The following is a 20,233-nucleotide window of genomic DNA, read 5'->3' on the forward strand; positions in this document are numbered from 1 at the left end:
GTCAAGTTGTAAAGGAGAATTATGACCAATGGAATGAATCAGAAGAAAGAAGAAACAAAACCAACCAACCAACAAACAAACAAAACAAAAACAAACAAAAGAGAAGAAAAACAAAAGGAAAAAAGGGAGAGCAAACAATGTGCCTCAGTCTGCATTCATACTCACAGTTATTTCTCTGGATGTAGATAGCTCTCTCCATCATGAGTCCTTTGGAGTTGTCTTTGCATCTTGTATTGCTGAGAAGAGCTAAGTGTATTGGGGTTAGCCATCACAGAATCCATATATCTGTGGTTCTGCTCCACTCACTCAGCATTATATCATGTAGGTTTTTCCATGTTATTATGAAGTCTGTATCATCACCATTTCTTAGCCCACAACAGTATTCCATTAGCTTCCTATACCACAACTTGTTCAGCCATTCCCCAATTCATAGGCATCACCTTGATTTCCAATTCTTTGCTACTACAAAAAAAGAGCCACTATAAATATTTTTGTACATATAGGTCCTTTTCCCACTTGTGTGATATCTTTGTTACAACCCTAGAAATAGTGTTGCTGGGTCAAAGCTTACAAACATTTTTATAGCCCTTTGGGCATAGTTCCAAATTGCTCTCCAGAATGGCAAGATCAGTTCACAACTCCACCAGCAGTGTAACAGTGCTTCAATTTTCCCACATCCTCTCCAGCATTTATTATTTTCCTGTTTTGTCATTTTAGCCAATCTGACAGGAGAGATGTGGTACCTAAGGGTTGTTTTGATTTGCATTTCTCTAATCAGTAGTGATTTTGAGCATTTTTTCATATGCCTATAGATATCTTTAATTTCTTCCTCTGAAAACTGCCTGTTCATATCCTTTGACCGTTTCTCAATTGGGGAATGACTTGTATTCCTATAAATTTGACTCGGTTCCCTGTATATTCTAGAGATGAGGCCTTTATCAGAGACACTGGTTGTTAAGATTTTCTCCCAAGTTTCTGCTTCCCTCCTAATCCTTGTTGCATTGGCTTTTTTTAAAATACAAAACATTTGAATTTAATATAATCAACATTATCCATTTTGCATTTTGTAATGCTCTCTATCTTTTGTTGTGTCATGAATTCTTTGCTTTTCCATAAATCTGATAAGTAAACTATTCCTTGCTCTCCCAAATTGCTTATAGTATCAGCCTTTATTCCTAAATCATGAACCCATTTTGATGTTATTTTGTATAAGGTGCAAGATATTGGTCAATGCCCAGTTTCTGCCCTACCATTTTCCAATTTTCCCATAAGTTTTTGTGAAATAGTAAATTCTCAGCCCAGAAGCTGGATTCTTAGGATTTATGAAATAATAGATTGCTATCGTTGTTGACTGCTGCATCTTGTGTACTTGTCCTATTCCACCAATCCATGGCTCTGTTTCTTACCCAGTAAAAGATAGTTTTGATGACTACTGCTTTATAGTACAGTTTAATACCTGGTATGGCTAGGCCACTTTCCTTAGCATTTCTTTTCATTAATAACCTTGATATTTTAGACCCCTCGTTCTTCCAGATGAATTTTGTTATTATTTTATCCAGGTGTATAAAATAATTTTTTTGGTAGTTCCATGAGTATGGTGCTGAATAAATAAATTAATTTAGGTAAAATTGCCATTTTTTATTATATTAGCTCATCATAAGCATGATCAATTGATATTGTTTCCATTTATTTAGATCTGACTTTATTTGTGTGAAAAGGGTTTCATAATTATGTTCATATAGTCCCTGGGTTTGTCTTGGCAGATAGACTCCCAAATACTTTACAGTGTCTGCAGTAACTTTGAATGGAATTTCTTTTTCTATCTCTTGCTGTTGGGGTTTGTTAGTAATGTACATGAATGGTAATAATTTATGTGGATATGTTATATATCCTGCAGGTTTGCTACAGTTGTTCATTATTTCAAGTAGGTTTTTACTTGATTCTCTAGGATTTTCTCAGTAAATCATCATGTCATCTGCAAAAAGTGATAATTTAATTTCTTCTTTGCCTAGTCTAATTCCTTCAATTTCTTTTTCTTCCTCTTATAGCTACAGCTAATGTTTCTAGTACCAAATTAAATAGTAGGGGTGATAATGGACATCCTTGTTTCACCCCTGATCTTATTGGGAATGCATCTAGCTTATCCCCATTACAAATAATACTTGTTGATGGTTTTAGGTAGATGCTATTTATAATTTTAAGGAAGGCTCCATTTATTCCTATCCTTCCTATTTTTTTAATAGGAATGGGTGTTGTATATTTCAAAGGCTTTTTCTGCATCTATTGAGATGATCATATGGCTTCTGCTAATTTTGTTGTTTATATGGTCAATTCTGCTGATAGTTTTCCTAATATTCAACCAGCCTTGCATTCCTGGAATAAATCCTACCTGGTTGTAGTGTATTATTCTCATGATAAGTTGCTGCAATCTTTTGGTAATATTTTATTTAAAATTTTTGCATCGATATTCATTGGGGAAATTGGTCTATAATTTTCTTTCTCTGTTTTGATTCTTCCTGGTTTGGGTATCAGTACCATATTTGTGTCATAAAAAGATTTTGGTAGGACTCCTTCATCTATTTTCCCAAATAATCTATAACATATAGGAATTAATTGTTCTTTAAATGTTTGATAAAGTTCACACAGATAACCATCTGGCCATGGAGATTTTTTCCTAGGGAGTTCATTGATGGCTCGCTCAATTTCTTTTTCTGAGATGGGGTTATTTAGAAATTTTACTTCCTCTTCTGTTAACCTGGGCATTTTATATTTTTGTAGGTATTCATCCATATCCCTAAGGTTGCCAAACTTATGGGCAAGTAATTGGGCAAAATAATTCCTAATTATTGTTTTAATTTCCTCTTCATTGGAGGTGAATTCACCCTTTTCATTTTTGATACTGGTAATTTGATTTTCTTCTTTCCTTTTTAAAATCAAATTGACCAAAGGTTTATCAATTTTATTTTATTTTTTCATGATACCAGCTCTTGGTTTTATTCATTAATTCAATAGTTTTTTTTGATTTCAATTTTATTAATCTCTCCTTTGATTTTCAGTATTTCTAATTTGGTTTTTAATTGGGCATTTTCAGTGTGTTCTTTTTCTAGCTTTTTCAGTTGCATGCCCAATTCATTGATCTCCATTTTCTCTATTTTAATCATGTGAGCATTTAGAGATGTAAAACTTCCCTTAAGAACTGCTTTTACTGCATCCCAAAAGTTTTCATATGTTGTCTCATTATTTTCATTCTCTTGAATGAAGTTATTAATTGTTTCTCTGATTTGTTCTTTGGCCCACACATTCTTTAGAATAAGATCATTTAGTTTACAATTAATTTTTAGCTTATTTTTCCCTGGTTCTTTATTACAAATATTTTTTATTGCATCATGATGTGAAAAGTATGTTTTGACTACTTCTGCCTTTCTGCACTGGATTGTGAGGTTTTTATGCCCTAGTACATGGTCAGTTTTTGAGTATGTGCCATGCACTGCTGCGAAAAAAGCATATTCTCTTTTTCCCCCATTTGGTTTTCTCCAGAGGGCTATCATATCTGCCTTTTCTAAAATTCTGTTCACCTGCTTAACTTCTTTCTTGTTTATTTTGAGCTTAGATTTATCAAGTTCAGAGAGGGGGAGGTTGAGGTATCCCATTATTATGGTTTCACTACCTATTTCTTCCTGTAACTCCCTTAACCTCTCCTCTAAGAATTTGCATGCCATGCCATCTTGGGACATATATGTTAAACAATGATATTGCTTCATTGTTTATGGTGCCTTTAGCAGGATGTAGTGTGCTTCTTATCTCTTTTAATCAGATTTAACTTTGCTTTTGCTTTGTCTGAGATCAGGATTGATTGCTACCCCTGGTCTTTTACTTTAGCTGAAACACCATTTATTCTACTCCAGCCTTTTACCTTTACCCTGTGTGCATCTCTTTGTTTCAAATGTGTATCTTGTAAACAGTGTATTGTAGCATTATAGTTTTTAATCCATTCTGCTTTCCATTTCCGTTTTAATGGAGAATTCATCCCATTTACATTCACAGTTATGATTACTATCTGTGCCTTTTTCTCCATCCTGTTTCCCCCCTTTTATGCTTTTATTTCTCCCTTTCCCCTTCCACTCCTCAACAAAGTTTTGCTTTTGACCATCGCCTTCCTCAGTTTACTCTCCCTCTTGATTCCCTTCTCTTATCTTCCCATTTTCCACTTGCTACTTCTTCCCTCCCTTCTGATAACCTCCTCCCATTTTCTCTCTTTCCCCTTCTACTGCCTATAGGACAAGTTAGATTTCTGTACTTATCAGGGTATGTTATTCCCTTCTTGAGCCAAATCCCATGACAGTAAAGCTCAGATACTGCTCTTCTCCCTCCCTTCTTTCCCTCTACTACAATATTTTTGTGCCTCTTCATGTGATGTAATTTACCCTTTTCTACTACCTCCTTACCTCTTCTCCCAGAAACATCCCTTAATATCTCTATAATTGTATTTTTTATCCTTATGTCAGTTATTTAATACTGACACCCACAGTCTATGTGTATCCCTTTCAATTGTCATAATAAATATACTATTCTCAAGATTGAGATATACATATATATATATATATCAAACATATAAAAAACAAAATAATCCTAAGTAAGGATGTAATTAATTAGCCTTATTGATTAACTAGGGTTTTTTCCCCCATTTCCTATTTATGTCTCTCTTGAGTTTTGTATTTGGAGATCAAATTTTCCATTGAGCTCTGGCCTTTTCATCAGGAAGTTCTGGAATTCCCTTATTTTATTGAATGTCCAACTTCTTGCCTAGAAAATTATGCTCAGTTTCACTGGGTAGTTGATCCTTGTTTGCAGTCCAATCCCCTTTGACTTTCAGAATATTATATTCCAATGTCTCTTGTCATTTAATGTAGAAACTGAAAGATCCTGCCTGATCCTAACTGTATTTCTGTGATATTTGAATTGTTTCTTTTTAGCTGCTTGCAATATTTTCTCCTTGACCTGGTAGTTCTGGAATTTGGCTATAATATTTCTTGGAGTTTTCAATTTGGGATCTTCTTCCAGGGTTGATCAATGGATTCTTTCGATGACAGTTTTACCCTCTGGTTCTAGGACCTATGGACAATTTTCTCTAAGAATTTCCTGGAAGACACTGTCCAGGCTCTTTTTTTCATCATAGCTTCCAGGTAGACCAATAATTCTTAGATTGTCTCTCCTGGATCTATTTTTCAGGTCTGTTGTTTTTCCAATCAGGTATTTCATGTTTTCTTCTATTTTTTTCATTTTTTGATTTTGTTTGACTGATTCTTTATGTCTCATAGAGTCATTAGCTTCTACTTGCCCAATTCTAATTTTCAATGTTTTGTTTTCTTCCTTTGTCTTCTCTATCTCCTTTTCCATTTGGTTGACTTTACTTTTTAATAACACATTTTCTCCATTTATATTCTGATTTTCCTTAACCAAATCTCCGATTTTCCCGTTTAAACATTTGTTTTCCTCAATGAATTTTTTTGCCATTTTTTTCTTTTACCTCCCTAATTGGGTTTTTAAATTCCTCCTTGAGTTATTCCAGGAGTGCTTTGTGGTCCGGAGACCAGTTCAATTTCCCTTTTGAGGTTTCAGATGTGAGTATATTGTCCATACCGTCCTCTTTTGAATAGGTGTTTTGGTCTTCTGTGTCTCAATAATATGAGTCAATTGTCTTTGAAAGCTTCTTACGATTCTTTTTCATGGTGTTTTTTTCCCTCCTGGTTTCTGAAGTAGATTTCTCTTTCTGGGACTCAGGGTGCTCTGTCCCAAGTTTCTTGAGTTTTAATCTAGCTTTATGTGCTATGGCCTCTGGTTTTGCGAGGTGTGGGGGAGGGGTGGTCTGCCTGCTGGGAGTCTCCTCTTACCCAGGACTGCTCTACAGCAGGGGGAGGTCTCAGCTCCTATCTGTGTTGGTGTCTGCCACTTCCCCTGGCTGTGCAAAAGCAAGTCTGGTGTCCTGGTGTTGACGTTAGTTAGCTCCACCCCCTGGAGCTCAGTTACTCTCGTTGTTCTTATAAGGTGAGGGTTACTGGGACATCTCTCTTCCTGTACTAGTCTCCTTCTGCCACCACAGGAAAGGCCCTCTCCCCTAGTTCTCTCACTACTGAAGCCCCACTTCTGTCTCTGCTGTTTCTCCTGAGGTTTTATTCTCTGGGTTTATTCAAGGGAGGGATATGAGCCATTTTACCCTCACATCCTGACTCCCTGCAGTCCAAGAGGGAGAGTTTCAAAGCTTTAGACTGTGTGTTGGAGGCTTCTGGGCTAGCTGCTCCTGCAGCTGCAGGCTCTGCACTCTGACAGACTCCCATACTGGGACGAGAGGCCTGGGGCTTGATTGTGGTTGTAGCTGGTACTTCCTCCCTGGGCATGTTCCTGCTCCAGTGTTTTGCTCACTCAGCACTCTCCCAGACCTGCAGCCTGGCCAGATTCTTCTGCTGTTCCCAGTTTGTTTTTGTGTTTTATTATTTATTGATGTCTTATGGAGCTTTTAGCTTCAAATCACTACAAAGCCAAATTTCATAAAAAGAAAGAAATCATCAGTAAAATAAAGGATGATGATCTTTTGGGAAATTTTAATAACGGATCAATGGAAAGATATTCCCTGGATATCAGGGAAGGGACACAATGACTACAAAGAACCACGCTATTTTCATCAAGAATGGATAATTCCAGGTTGTCTTCATATCCTTTGTAAGTGATACCTCTACAAGTGTGCAATTAAGTGATATCTGAAATATGGGACTTCCTTTGGCACTCAAATAAAGGGTAGAAGGATGTTTGCTACTGGAGCCATGGTTTGAGCTTAAAAAATATCTTCATTGAAAACTCGTGTGAGGGTGGAGATTTTGCTTCCCTTTTTCACTTTTGAAATCATAGAAGATGTATAAAGCTGCTTGATATTACTTGTGCTTCAAATAATGTTACTTGTCATTCAATTGCTTTTACTGCAGTATAAGTTTCATACCAGCACTGCTTTTCTTTTGAATTTTGGGTTTAATTAATTAAGAAACATTTCATGCAAGAAAAGCTAAGGCTTGGCAACCTAGAACAATAGTCAGCAAAATTTTTACATGAAGGATGAGATAGTAGTCTTTGCAGGCCAAAAGTAAAAATGGATTACATTATGTAGATATGTGTGTAACAAGAAAAGAAATTTCCCAAATTTTTATTGATGAATTTCAAAACATAATCATGCTAATTGAGTACATATTTTTTTGTAACAGCAGAGAGGAGCCCAATAAAGGTCACAGGCAAATAGGACGGTTTATCACATTAAATTGAAAATGCTGATCAAAACCACTCATTTGTACATAACAGGAGTTCACAGTTTCCTGTATTTGTGTATTTGTCTCTCATGCACTGGCCCTACTCTTTCAATGCCAACTTGCCCTACTAGACTGGTCTCTGGGGCTTGACTACCTCTTATTCCCACACATTCTAGCTGTAGGCCTGAGGATTTAGAGTCAGTTTTTCTAATAGTAACAGTTCATGAGCCCCCTGTTGGGTTTGTTGAGTTCATCTGGCTCTATGTTTTGGTCTTCTTTGTCACCAAAGAAAGATTCCAAAGTCTGAGTCTGAATCTGAGTCCATTTTTGCTGCCTGGCCATGTTCCCAACCAACTACTTGACCCTTGAGTTTTTTGTCGGGGTATGACTGCTTGTAGAGTAGAGAATATTTTGTTCCAAGCTTGAGGGGCTGTGCCACACCAGCACTACTCCACTGCCAAGAACTGCCCACTCAGACTGCAGCTCGGATCTTAAGCAGGCTCTGTACTCCAGCTCTGATCCACCACTTAATTCCTCCCACCAGGTGGGCCTGTAGCCAGAAGCAACTGTAGCTGTAGTTCTGTCCTCAGAGCTGCACCACCTCTGCTGCCCCCAGGGCTGTGGCCGAACCATAAAGTCCTTTCACTCTGTCCCTGCAGCTTTTCCCACTATCCTTCTCTGTTGTCGTTGGAGTTTGTGGGTTGAGAAGTCTGGTAACTGCCACAGCTCTCTGATTCAGGGTGCTAGGGGCTGTTCCGCCCAGCTCCTGGTGTGGTTGGTCTGGACATGACTCATGCTGGGCTCTGTTCCCAGCTCCATGTGATAGACCTTACCAAGAGACCATCCAGGCGGTTCTGGCTGGGAACCCTGCTTCCTGCTGCTGTTTCATGGGTTCTGTAGCTCTAGAATTTGTTCAGAGCCATTTTTTATCAGTATTTGGAGGGTCCTGGGGGTGAGGCCTAGGCAAGTCCCGGCTTTCCAGGCACCATGGCTTGGCCCCCATGCTTTCTTCTTATTCTCCTTCTATCCTCTTTTATCTACTTAATTTTAGTTTAATATTTTATTTTTCAGTTGCACGTGAAAATAATTTTTACATGCATTTAAAAAAATTGAATTCCAAATCTCTCCTTCCTTCTCTCCCTTTCCCCCCTCATTCACAAAGCAAGCAGTGTGATAGAGGTTATATATGTGTAGTCACGTAAAACATATTTCCATATTAGTTATATTGTGAATGAAAATAGATGTATAAAACAAACCAGAACAATTGTTTTAAAAATGTATGCTTTGATCCACATTCATAGTCAATCAGTTCTTTCTCTGGATATGGATAGCAGTTTTCATCATAAGTACTTTGGGGTAGTCATGGATCATTTTATTGCTGAGAATAGTTTAATCACACATAGCCGATCATTGTACATCATTGCTGTTATTGTGTTCCATGTTCCTCTGCTTCTGCTTATTTCACTTTGAATCAGTTCATGTAAGTCTTTACAGGTTTTTCTGATGGTATTCTAATAGTCATTTCTTACAGTACAAGAGTATTCCATCACAATCATATACCACAATTTGTTCAGCAATTCCACAATTTAAAAGCATCCCCTCAATTTTGAATTCTTTTTCATCGAAAAAAGAGCTGATACACATATTTTTCTATATGTAGATTCTCTTATTTTTTAAAAAATGTCTTTGGAATACATAACTAATAGTGGGTTACTGCATAGTAAAAACATACGTATGGTTTTCTTGACCTTTGGGTAGAATACCAAATGTCTCTCCAGAATGGTTGAATCAGTTCACAACTCCACCAATAGTGTTTTAATAACTTAATTTTCCCACATCCCCTTGAACATTCCTTTTTTTCCTTTTATGTCATATTAGTCAATCTGTTAGGTGTGATGTTACTTCAGAGTTTTTCAAATTGGCATTTCTCCAATCAATAGTAATTTAGAGTCTTTTATATGACTATCAATTGCTTTGATTACTTCATCTGAAAACTGCTTGCTCATATTCTTTGACTGTTTATCAATCAAGGAGTGATTTGCCTTCCTATAAATTTGTCTCAGTTCTCCATATATTTAGAAATAAAGCTTGGTCAGAGAAACTTGCTGTAATCTTTTTCACTGTTATAATTACTGAGTATTTCCCTCCATTCTATTTCCCACCTGATTATCTCTCTCTCTCTCTCTCTCTCTCTCTCTCTCTCTCTCTCTCTCTCTCTCTCTCTCTCTCTCTCTGCCCTTTTATTCTGTCCAGCCCAAAAAGTGTTTTACTTATGTATCCTACCTTCCCAATTCAGTCTCCCTTTTACCCTCCCCTCCTTCTCTCATCCCCTTCTCTTTCCACTTCGTTGTACAGTAACAAAGATTTCCATATCAAAGTTACTGTGTATGGTATTCTTTCTTTGAGCCAGTTCTGATGAGAGTAAGCTTCAAGCACTATTCTACTCTTTCACTCCACTTAAAAGATCTTTTGTGCCCCTTTAAAGTCTGAAAACTTAACCTGTTCTACCTCTCCCTTCTCCTTTCTCCCAGGATATTCCTCTTTCTTAATCCTTAATTTAATTTTTTTTAGATTTCATTCTGTGATATTCAACTCACACCTATGCCTTCTGTTTATGTATACTTCCTTTAGGTGGCATAATAATGATAAAGTTCTTAGGAGTTACAAGTATTATCTTACCATGTAAGAATGTAAACAGTTTAACATTATTGAGTCCTTTATGATTTCTGTTTCTTGTTTTCCTTTTTATGCTTCCCTTGAACTTTGTATTTGAAAGTCTAATTTCCTATTCAACTCTGGTCTTTTCATCAGGAATGCTTGAAAGTCTTCTATTTCAGTAAATATTCACTTTTTCCCCCACAAATTATACTCAGTTTTGCCAGGTAGGTGATTCTTGCTTATAATCCTAGTTCCTTTGCCCCCTAGAATATTGTATTCTAAGCCATATTATCCTTTGCTGTTATCCAGTTAAATCTTGTATTATCCAGTATGTGACTTTATATTATTTGAATTGTTTCTTTATGACTGCTTGAAATATTTTCTCCTTGAACTGGAAATACTGTATTTTGGCTAATATATTCTGGGGAGTTTTCATTTACAGATCTCTTTCAGGAGGCAATCATAGGACTCTTTCAATATCTATTTTACTCTCTGGTTCAAGAAGATCAGGGCAATTTTCTTTGATAGCATCTTAAAAGATGATGTTCAAGACCCTCATTTAATCTTTGATCTCAGGTAGTACCATAATTCTTAAATTATCTTTCCACAGTCCATTTTCCTTTTCAGTTGTTTTTCCAATGGAATATTTCATATTCTCGTTGGAATTTCATATTCCCATAGGTGCCCATAAAGAAACTTCTATAGTGACAAAAAATCCCTCCTAGTATTGATAGATTAACAGGAGAATTCTATCAAACTTTTAAAGAACAATTTTAAAGAACAATTATTCTTCAAAATTGAGAAAGAAAGCACCCTATGAGGACACTTTTATGAGACAAATATAATCAGAAATCAGGAAAAAGCTAAGATGAAGAGGGAAAATTATAGATTGATATTATTAATGAATATTGAGTCAAAAAATTTTGAGCAAAATCTTGTCAAGCACACTACAGAAATTTATCTAAGAAATCAGACATTGTGGTCAAGTAGGATTTATATCAGGAGTGTAAGAGTGCTTCAATACTAGGAAAATAATCAATATAATTTATCATCTTAAAACTCAAAACTTCCCATCACACATGGTTATCTCAATAGATGGAAAAATAGCTATGATAATTTGCAGTAGTTTTTTGTTCTAAAAGCCTTACAGCATTTAGGCATAGAGAGACTTTTTTTTAAAAAAAAACACAACTTTAAAAGCATCTATTTAAAACCAAAAGCAGTCATCCTATGCAATGCAGGTATGATAGAGCCATTCCTAATAAATGAAGGAGTGAAGCAAGGATGCCCAGTCTCCCCATTATTATTTGATATTCTTCTGGAAATGCTAGGAACAATAAGACAAGAGGAGGAAATTAACGGCATAGAAGTAGGTAAAGAGGAAATCAAACTACCACTCTTTCCTTATGATATGCAGGTATACTTAGAAAATTAAAACGAATCAGCAAAGATTATGATTGATACAGCTACTTACATCAGGAAATTTTCAGAGAATGAAACAAGCTGAAAAATTTTCATCATTTCCATATTATAATAAAAAAACTCAAGAAGCAAAAATATAATGGTAAATCCCATTCCAAATAACTAGAAAAAGCCATAAATACTATGAATTTCTTCCTGAAACTTATTTAGCTTTTTGTTTAAGTATGTATATTCTCTGAAATTTAATAGATGTATGTTATTGATATTATTTCAGTGTCCATGTTGTCTTTCAGCAAAATATATTTATTCTTTTTTACAATTTATTCTATTTTTACTTTTGTCATTTCTAAGATCATGATTGCTACTGCTACTTTAATTTAGTTGAGGAATAATATCTTTGGCTCCAGTTTCTTCACATATATATATATATATATATGTATACATATATACATATATATGTGTATACATACATACATACATACATATATATATATATATATATATATATATATATATATATATATATATATATATATATATAACTGCGCAAATCCCTTGTGTTTCAGGTATGTTTCTTATAAATAACATATTGTTGTATTCTGCTTTCTAATCTATTCTGCTGTCCTCCTCAGCTCTATGTATGGGTTCATTTACACTAATGAATGTTAATTGTGTGTCATTACTTCCATCCTATTCTCTTACACTTTTCTCTCTTGCCTGCTCACACTTACTTTCTGAAATAAGAACAGGATGGTGAAAATAGACAAGCATTTGTACCCCATGATTGATGCAATATGCTTCCACCCAGACTGTCATTTTCTCTTCTCTCTTCCCTGATCCCAAACATATGTTTGTACCTTCCTCCTTTTCCTTTAAAAAGTTCACTTCACCATCCTCATTTTCAAGTGCACATACCATCACTGACTTGTAGGGTGCAATGTGTATAAAACACTCTGAAACCGGTAAGTTCTTTTTTCCTTCAGATAAATAACAGCCACATGCTGTGGTCATCTATGGTCAGAGAGATGCCATAGAATACTCAGGGGCAAGGACCTGATGAATTTCCCATGATTGGCAGGGCACTCAGCAGACTACTGCAAGTTGTTCCCTCTTTTCTTCTCATTTTATACTTCCAACACCACATTTAATTCTTATGTGGCCAAGTAGATGAAATCTTGGCCCTGGAGTCAGGAAGACTTTATTCCATTTACTGGCTAAATAACCTTGGACAAATCATTTCCAGTTCAGAAAAATCTCTACCAGCATGTTTCAGAGAAAGTGCCAATGTGCATTAGGAGGGGACATCTATCAACAGGAACTCATGCCCTAATGGAATCATACATGTATTTTTTAAGAATGATATAGTTCATACTTGGCATGATCATAGGTGGATTTTGTGGTAGGAGGTTTATATAGAGTTAAAAGATATGGGTTCCTGCTCTGCCACTGCCTGGTTGAACATATTTGTGTAAATTACTGAATCCATTAGGGCCTAGTTTTCTGCATTTGAAAACTAAGGTGACTAATGCTTGCCCTTCTCACCTCACAGAATTGTCATGAGAATTAAAGAAAACAACATCTGTAAAGAGGTGGGTAAACCATGAAGTACTAATGAGAGTCATAGAGTCATAGATCTAGAGTTGGATGGGAACTTGGAAGTCTCTGAGGCCAATGGCTTAATTTGACAAAATTGACTGAAGTCCTAGTTAGGGTAGGTGACTTCTCCAAGGTCACATAGGGAGTCATCACCAGAGTTTGTATTTGAACTCAGATCCTCTGAATCCAAGTCTATATCCTTTCCCAGGACACTAATCCACCTCATTATGTGTACTGCTGGCCTCACAGGAAACTTTGATGGTCAAAAGAGTCGAAAGCACACTCAAGCTGTGCTTTATAATAAAAAATTCTATAATTATGGCTTTTTATGAGTTTAAAAGCTATATAAAGGTCCGATAATGACATACTTCTCATTACCTACAAACTCAACATCAGGATAAAAATTGGAATGAAGTAGAATTCCATCTTGTCCAGAATGCTCTGCAAGGTTTGGAAGTTTGATGCCTACAGTGCCATTTTATCCCAAATGGGAACACCTGGAGGACTTCACTACCCAAATGGAATCCTTCTGGCTCCATACCCTGACAATGCTAAAAACTGTTTATGACCATGTGTCTCCCTGATTGGAATGACAATAATGATCAGAAAGTTGATTGAAAATGAATTTCCTCTAGAATCCACATTGCTCTTTCTTCGCCATGCACCATTAATCTTCCATCTGCGGGAAACCGATGAGCAGGAATCAAATAATAACAGTGCTGGATTAGGTAAACAGATAAGTTTTAAGGCAATATAAACCTGCTCAGAAGTCAAGGCTGAGTTTAAAAGAGTTCATTAATGGTCACCAGGCTCCATGTCTCCTATAAACAAAGGAAGAAGTTCATCTCAGTTTGCCTGAGTCCATAGTTCAGGAGGGATCTCAATTCTTCCAGATACTCATTGGGTTTTTATGGCCTTGTATAAATTCTTTCATATCTCTGTGCTTAAAATTCCTAATCTTTAAAATGGGCTCCATGTCTCCTATAAACAAAGGAAGAAGTTCATCTCAGTTTGCCTGAGTCCATAGTTCAGGAGGGATCTCAATTCTTCCAGATACTCATTGGGTTTTTATGGCCTTGTATAAATTCTTTCATATCTCTGTGCTTAAAATTCCTAATCTTTAAAATGGGTGGTGAAAATTTGACTGGTGGGGGTGGGTGGAATCACAGGATCACAAGAGTTCATTGTTTGAGAACTAGGTCTTCTAGTTCATCACTCTCAGTAACCAGGGAAGGAAACAGAAGTCTAAGCATAGCATGTGACTTGACCAAGGTCAGCATATTAACAGCATATTAACATATAGAGCCAGGATGGTATTTCTGCTCTTATTCTCTAGTCACTCACCCGCCATTTGACTCTGTTTTCTCATCTGGAAAATTGAGATAATAATAGCATTTACTTACTCATAATTTTGTGAGGATTAAATGATATAATACTTATAAAACTTTTAGCACAGTGTGTGGGACATAGAAAGTGTCACAAAAATATTATTAGTTATCATTATAATTACATGCCACTTGTGCCAATGAAGAATTGCCTGTAACAATGGAAAACTTAATCCAGTCATACCTTTCCAGGATAGGCAGCTCTTGTGTAAGTACTCTTAAAAATCTTCCACCACGGCAAGATGCAGGGGTGGAACGGTAAATGTTTAACTGCCATATTCCCAGAAAAAATATACCTTTCATGCCTTTAAGTTGAATCTGCACTATTAACATTTCTTCACCACTTTTTAAAGTCTAGAAATAAAGCAATAAACCAAGCCCTAATTTGTGGTATTTGTCAGATATCCAAAGTATAAATGGTCACATTTAGAATTTAACAACCAGCCCTCTTCAGATGGCCTGAGCCAGCTCTAACACAGCCTTGGACAAGAACCTTATTTCTTTCTCTTTTTATCTTCTTTCTGAAACTCTCAGAATCTCCTTCGTTCCAACAGAACAAGAAGCTTTGGTGAAATAGCCCTTTTTTTAAATCAAATATGTGTTTACTGCATTATTAGCAGCACTGAATAACATATTGACTTTCATATTTCTATTTGTTGGAGTAGTGCAGCAGATTGAGTGAGACAGAAGGATTACCTAGAGAAGGCTAGAAAAAAAATGCAAGACAAGAAGAAAACTGTAACAAACAAAAATAAAAAAATAGGATTTTAAAATTCATTGAGTAAAAACTTCAATGAGAAAGGAACAAAAATGTGTTTTAAAAAATTGTATGGCAAAATTATAAAACAAAAAAATGTGATTATTTCCCCTCTCCCCCTACATTCAGTTTAAAACTCAAATTCATCAAGGCAAAAATGAAATAAGAATATATTTTAACAAATCTTTTCATAATAAGGGTATCTCCAATGCTTATAAAACTGTAATGTCAGAAAAAAACCTACTTAAAAGAAACAGAAAGGGAGGAACAAAATGGTGTTCAAAATCGAAGAAGAGAGAAAAACATAAAAACCCTTAGATGAACTCCTGCTTGTAACAATGCTGGCTACTCTCTGATATGCTGGTGAGAAGGCAGGTAGGAGCCAGGCACTCTTTCTCTTCCCTACCTTTTTAGTGGGCCAAGCTTTAACTCCCCTGGGGCATAACTTTCTGTCTAACACTGCCTTGGTTCTGCTCCTCTGGGGAATGGCATTCATTTCAAACCAGGCATGTGAAAATGGCAGATGCTCACCCCAGAGCCAGCACAGCCAATAGCTGGCCCAGCCCCTGTTGCTGATGACTCAATTGCCTAAGAAACTCCAAAGTATTCTCTCTGCGGGGAAGTTATGGAGATGAATCACTCTTTTCTAGCTCTTTTTTTTCCATTCCAAATGTCCATATGGTGTATTTCTTTTTTTGTCATTTTTATTTAACTTTTTAGTTTTCAATACTGATTTCCAGAAGATATTGAGTTATAAATTTCCTCCCAATTTCTAGCCTCCCCATTCTTAGATGTCATATATTTGGATTGCCTTGTTCTCCAGTCATCCCTCCCTTCTGTCACTCCCCCCCTCACCCCTTTCCCCTTACTTTCTTGTAGGGCAGGATAAATTTCTCCTTTGACCTCCATCTCATTTCCTATAAATTTTGTTTCCCAGCTGCATGCAAAAACAACTTTTTTTGAGCATCTTCTTTTAAAACCTTGAGTTCCAAATTCTCTCCACTCTTCCCTCCCACCCATTCTCCCTAAGAAGGCAAGCAATTCAACACAGGCCACACATCTATTATTATGCAAAACACTTCCACAATACCCATGTTGCAAAAGACTAACTATATTTCCCTCCCTCCTATCCTGTCCCCCTTTATTCAATTTTCTCCCTTGATCCCGTCCCTTTTCAAAAATGTTTGCTTTTCATTACTTCTTCCCCTTATCTTCCCTCCCTTCTATCATTTCCCCCTTTTTTATCCCCTTCATCTTACTTTCATGTGGGGTAAGATACCCAATTGAGTGCGTATGTTATTCCCTCCTCAAGTCAAATCTGATGACAGCAAAACTCACTCATTCCCCCTCACCTGCCCCCTCTTCCCTTCCAATGAACTGCTTTTTCTTGCCACTTTTAGGTGAGATAATTTACCCCATTCTTTCTTTCCCTTTCTCCCTCTCTCAATATATTCCTTACTCATCCCTTAATTTCATTTTATTTTTTTAGATATCATCCTTTTGTATTCAACTCACCCTGTGCCTTCTGTCTATGTATATGTATATTCCTTTTAACTACCCTAATACTGAGAAAGGTCTCATGAATTGCACGCATCATCTTTCCATGTCCCTTATGATTTCTCTTTCTTGTTTAATTTTTCATGTTTCTCTTGATTCTCATATTTCAAAATCAAATATTCTATTCAGCTCTGGTCTTTTCACTGAGAAAGCTTGAAAGTCCTCTATTTTATTGAAAATCCATATTTTGCCTTGGAGCATTATACTCAGTTTTGCTGAATAGGTGAGTCTTAGTTTCAGTCTCAACTCCTTTGACCTCCAGAATATCATATTCCAAAACCTTTGATCCCTTAATGTACAGGCTGCTAGATCTTGTGTTATCCTGATTGTGATTCCACAATAATTGAATTGTTCCTTTCTGGCTGTTTGCAGTATTGTCTCCTTGACCTGGGAATTCTGGAATTTGGTGACAATATTCTTGGAGGTTTATTTTTGAGATATCTTTCAAGAGGCAATCAGTGGATTCTTTCAATTTCTATTTTTCCCTCTGACTCCAGAATATCAGGGCAATTTTCCTTGATAATTTCTTGAAATATGATATCTAGGCTCTATTTTTGATCATGGCTTTCAGGTAGTCCAATAATTTTAAAATTATCTCTCCTGGATGCATTCTCCAGGCTAGTGGTTTTTCCAATGAGATACTTCACATTGTCTTCCATTTTTTCATTCCTTTGGTTCTGTTTGATAATATCTTGATTTCTCATCAAGTCACTAGCTTCCACTTGCTCCAATCTACTTTTTAAGGTAGTATTTTCTTTAGTGGTCTTTTGGACCTCCTTTACCGTTTGGCTAATTCTGCCTTTCAAGTCATTCTTCTCCTCATTGGTTTTTAGAGTTCTTTTGTCATTTGAGTTAGTCTATTTTTTAAGGTGTTATTTTATTCAGTATTTTTTGTGTCTCCTTTAGCAAGTCATTGACTTGTTTTTCATGGTTTTCCCACATCACTCTCATTTCTCTTCCCAAGTTTTCCTATACTTCTCTTACTTGATTTTCCATGGCCTGAGACCAATTCATGTTTTTCTTGGAGGCTTTTGATGTAGGGTCTCTGACTTTGTTGACTTCTTCTAGCTGTATATTTTGTTCTTCTTTGTCACCAAAAAAAGATTCCAAAGTCTGAGTGTGAATCTGGGTCTGTTTTTGCTGCTTGGCAATGTTCCCAGCCAACTGCTTGACCCTTGAGCTTTATGTCAGGGTATGACTGCTTGTAGAATAGAGAGTACTTTATCCCAAGCTTTAGGGGCTGTGCTGCTATTTTCAGAGTTACTTTTATGCAGCAAGCTGTGCCACACCAGCTCTCCTCCTCCCCCAAGAACCACCAACCAGGACCATGACTGTGATCCAAGCAGGCTCTGCACTCCCACTCTGATCCTCCACTTAATTCCTCCCACTAGGTGGGCCTGGGTCCAGAAGCAACTGCTGCTAGGGCTCCAGAAGCAGCCCCAGAGCTGCAGCACTTCCGTACCCCCAGGGCTGTGGGTGACTGTGCACTCTTTTCACCCTGTTCCAGTAGTATTTCCCAATAACCTTCTCTGTTGTCTTTGGTGTTTGTGGGTTGAAAAGTCTGGTAACTGCCACAGCTCAATGATTCAGGGCCCTGTGGCCTGTTCTGTTTGGCTCCCAGTCTAGTTGGTCCTGGCGTGGCCCATGCTGTGCTGTGCTGTGCTCTGCTCCACTCCCAACTCCATGCAATAGAGCCTTCCCAGCAACCATTCAGGCTTTCTATTGCTGGAGCCCTGCTTCCCTGTTATTTCATGGGTTCTGCAGCTCTAGAATGTGTTCAGAGTCATTTTTACAGGTGTTTGGAGGAACCTGGGGGAGAGCTTAAGCAAGTCCCTGCTTTCCAGCCACCATCTTGGCTCCGCCCCCCCTGGAAATAATTCCTGATTTATGATCATGCAAGGAAAAGAAGGCAGGGAGCAGCCAAAGTGAGAACCTTCACTGTCTCCATGTATGTGCCAACAAAGATCTAAGTAGTGAACTGTACCCAAATTTACATGTACCAAAAAATTCTATGGTGCCTTCCAGTGTTGGATGGAGAAGAACTAGAGATTAGCAGTATTTCTGGCCTCAGGGAACCAGATGATGAGGTTTGGTTTGAGGAGTGCTCTAGACCACAAAATACTGACCTGCCAGGTCCTGTGGAACAAATTCTGCTCACACCTTCTCAGCCAAGGAAACACAAAGTTTATTAAAGACTTGCCATATTGAATAGACTCTTAAGAAGCCTGAGCATTTGTGACCCTTATGCCAGTGGGCCAGATCAATCTGAGCTGAACTAGATTGAATCTGAGCCTAAAAAAAAACTTTTGACAAAATGCAGCACCCAATCCTATTGAAAACACCAAAGACCCAGGAATAAAAGGACCATTCCTTAAAATGATATACAGTATCTATCTAAAGTCATAGCCGTCATTAGGTGTAATGATAGTATGTTACAAGCCTTCTGAATCAGACCATGGGTGAAACAAGCATGCCCCTTATCACTACTATCATTGAATATAGTACTAGAAATGTTAGGTATAGCAATAAGAGAAGAAAAGGAAATTGAAGGAATTAGAATAATCAATGAGGAAACATAACTATCACTCTTTGTAGGTAATATGGTGGTATATTTAGAGAACTCTAAAGCATCGACTAAAAAATTATTTGAAACAATTAACTTTAGCAAAGTTGCAGGATATAAGATAAACCCATATAAATTGTCAGCATTTCTTTATATAACCAATAAAGCCTAGCAGAATATTTCAGCGAAAGTGCCAATGTGCATTAGGAAATGACATATATCAGCAGGTTCTCATGACCTAATGAAATCACAAGGTAATTTTAAAGAATGAAATAGCACATACTTAGCATGATTATTGGAAGTTTTTAGGGTAGAAGAAGCTTTATATGGAGTTAGAAAATATGGGTTCAAATCCTGCTCTGCCACTCCAAGTTTGAATATATTTGTGTAAATCACTGAACCAGTCAGGGCCCAAGTTTTTGCATTTGAAAAAGGATCTGAGTAATGCTTGCCCCTCTCACCTTACCTAATTCTCATGAGAATTAAAGGAAACAATGTCTGTAAAGAGCTTGGTGAACCATAAAGTGCTAAAGAGAGTCATAGGATCATAGATGTAGAGCTGAAGGGAATTAAGAAGTAACTGAGGCCATTGGCTGCATTTGACATTTGAGAAACTGAAGCCCTAGATAGGGGAAGTGACTTGACCAAGGTCACATAGGGAGTCATCAGCAGAGCTTACATTTGAAACCAGATCCTCTGATTCCAAGTCTAGGTCCCTTCCCAGGATACCAAGCCACCTCATCATGTGCACTGGTGGCCTCAGAGTAAACTTCTGATGTTCAGAGGAGTCTAAGGTGCACCTAAATTGCACTTTACACTACCAAACTCTATAATTAAGTCTGCGTATGAATTTAAAGGTCTATAAAGGTCTGATAATGATGTACATTTCATAATTACTTCCAAACTGAATCTCAGCATAGAAATTGATCACAAGGTTTATTTAAAGCCTTATCCCTCCCAAATCTACATCACTTTTCTTATCCTTGAACCATGCATCTTACAT

The sequence above is a fragment of the Trichosurus vulpecula genome, chromosome 8 (assembly GCF_011100635.1).
Source record: "Trichosurus vulpecula isolate mTriVul1 chromosome 8, mTriVul1.pri, whole genome shotgun sequence".
Taxonomy (NCBI): domain Eukaryota; kingdom Metazoa; phylum Chordata; class Mammalia; order Diprotodontia; family Phalangeridae; genus Trichosurus; species Trichosurus vulpecula.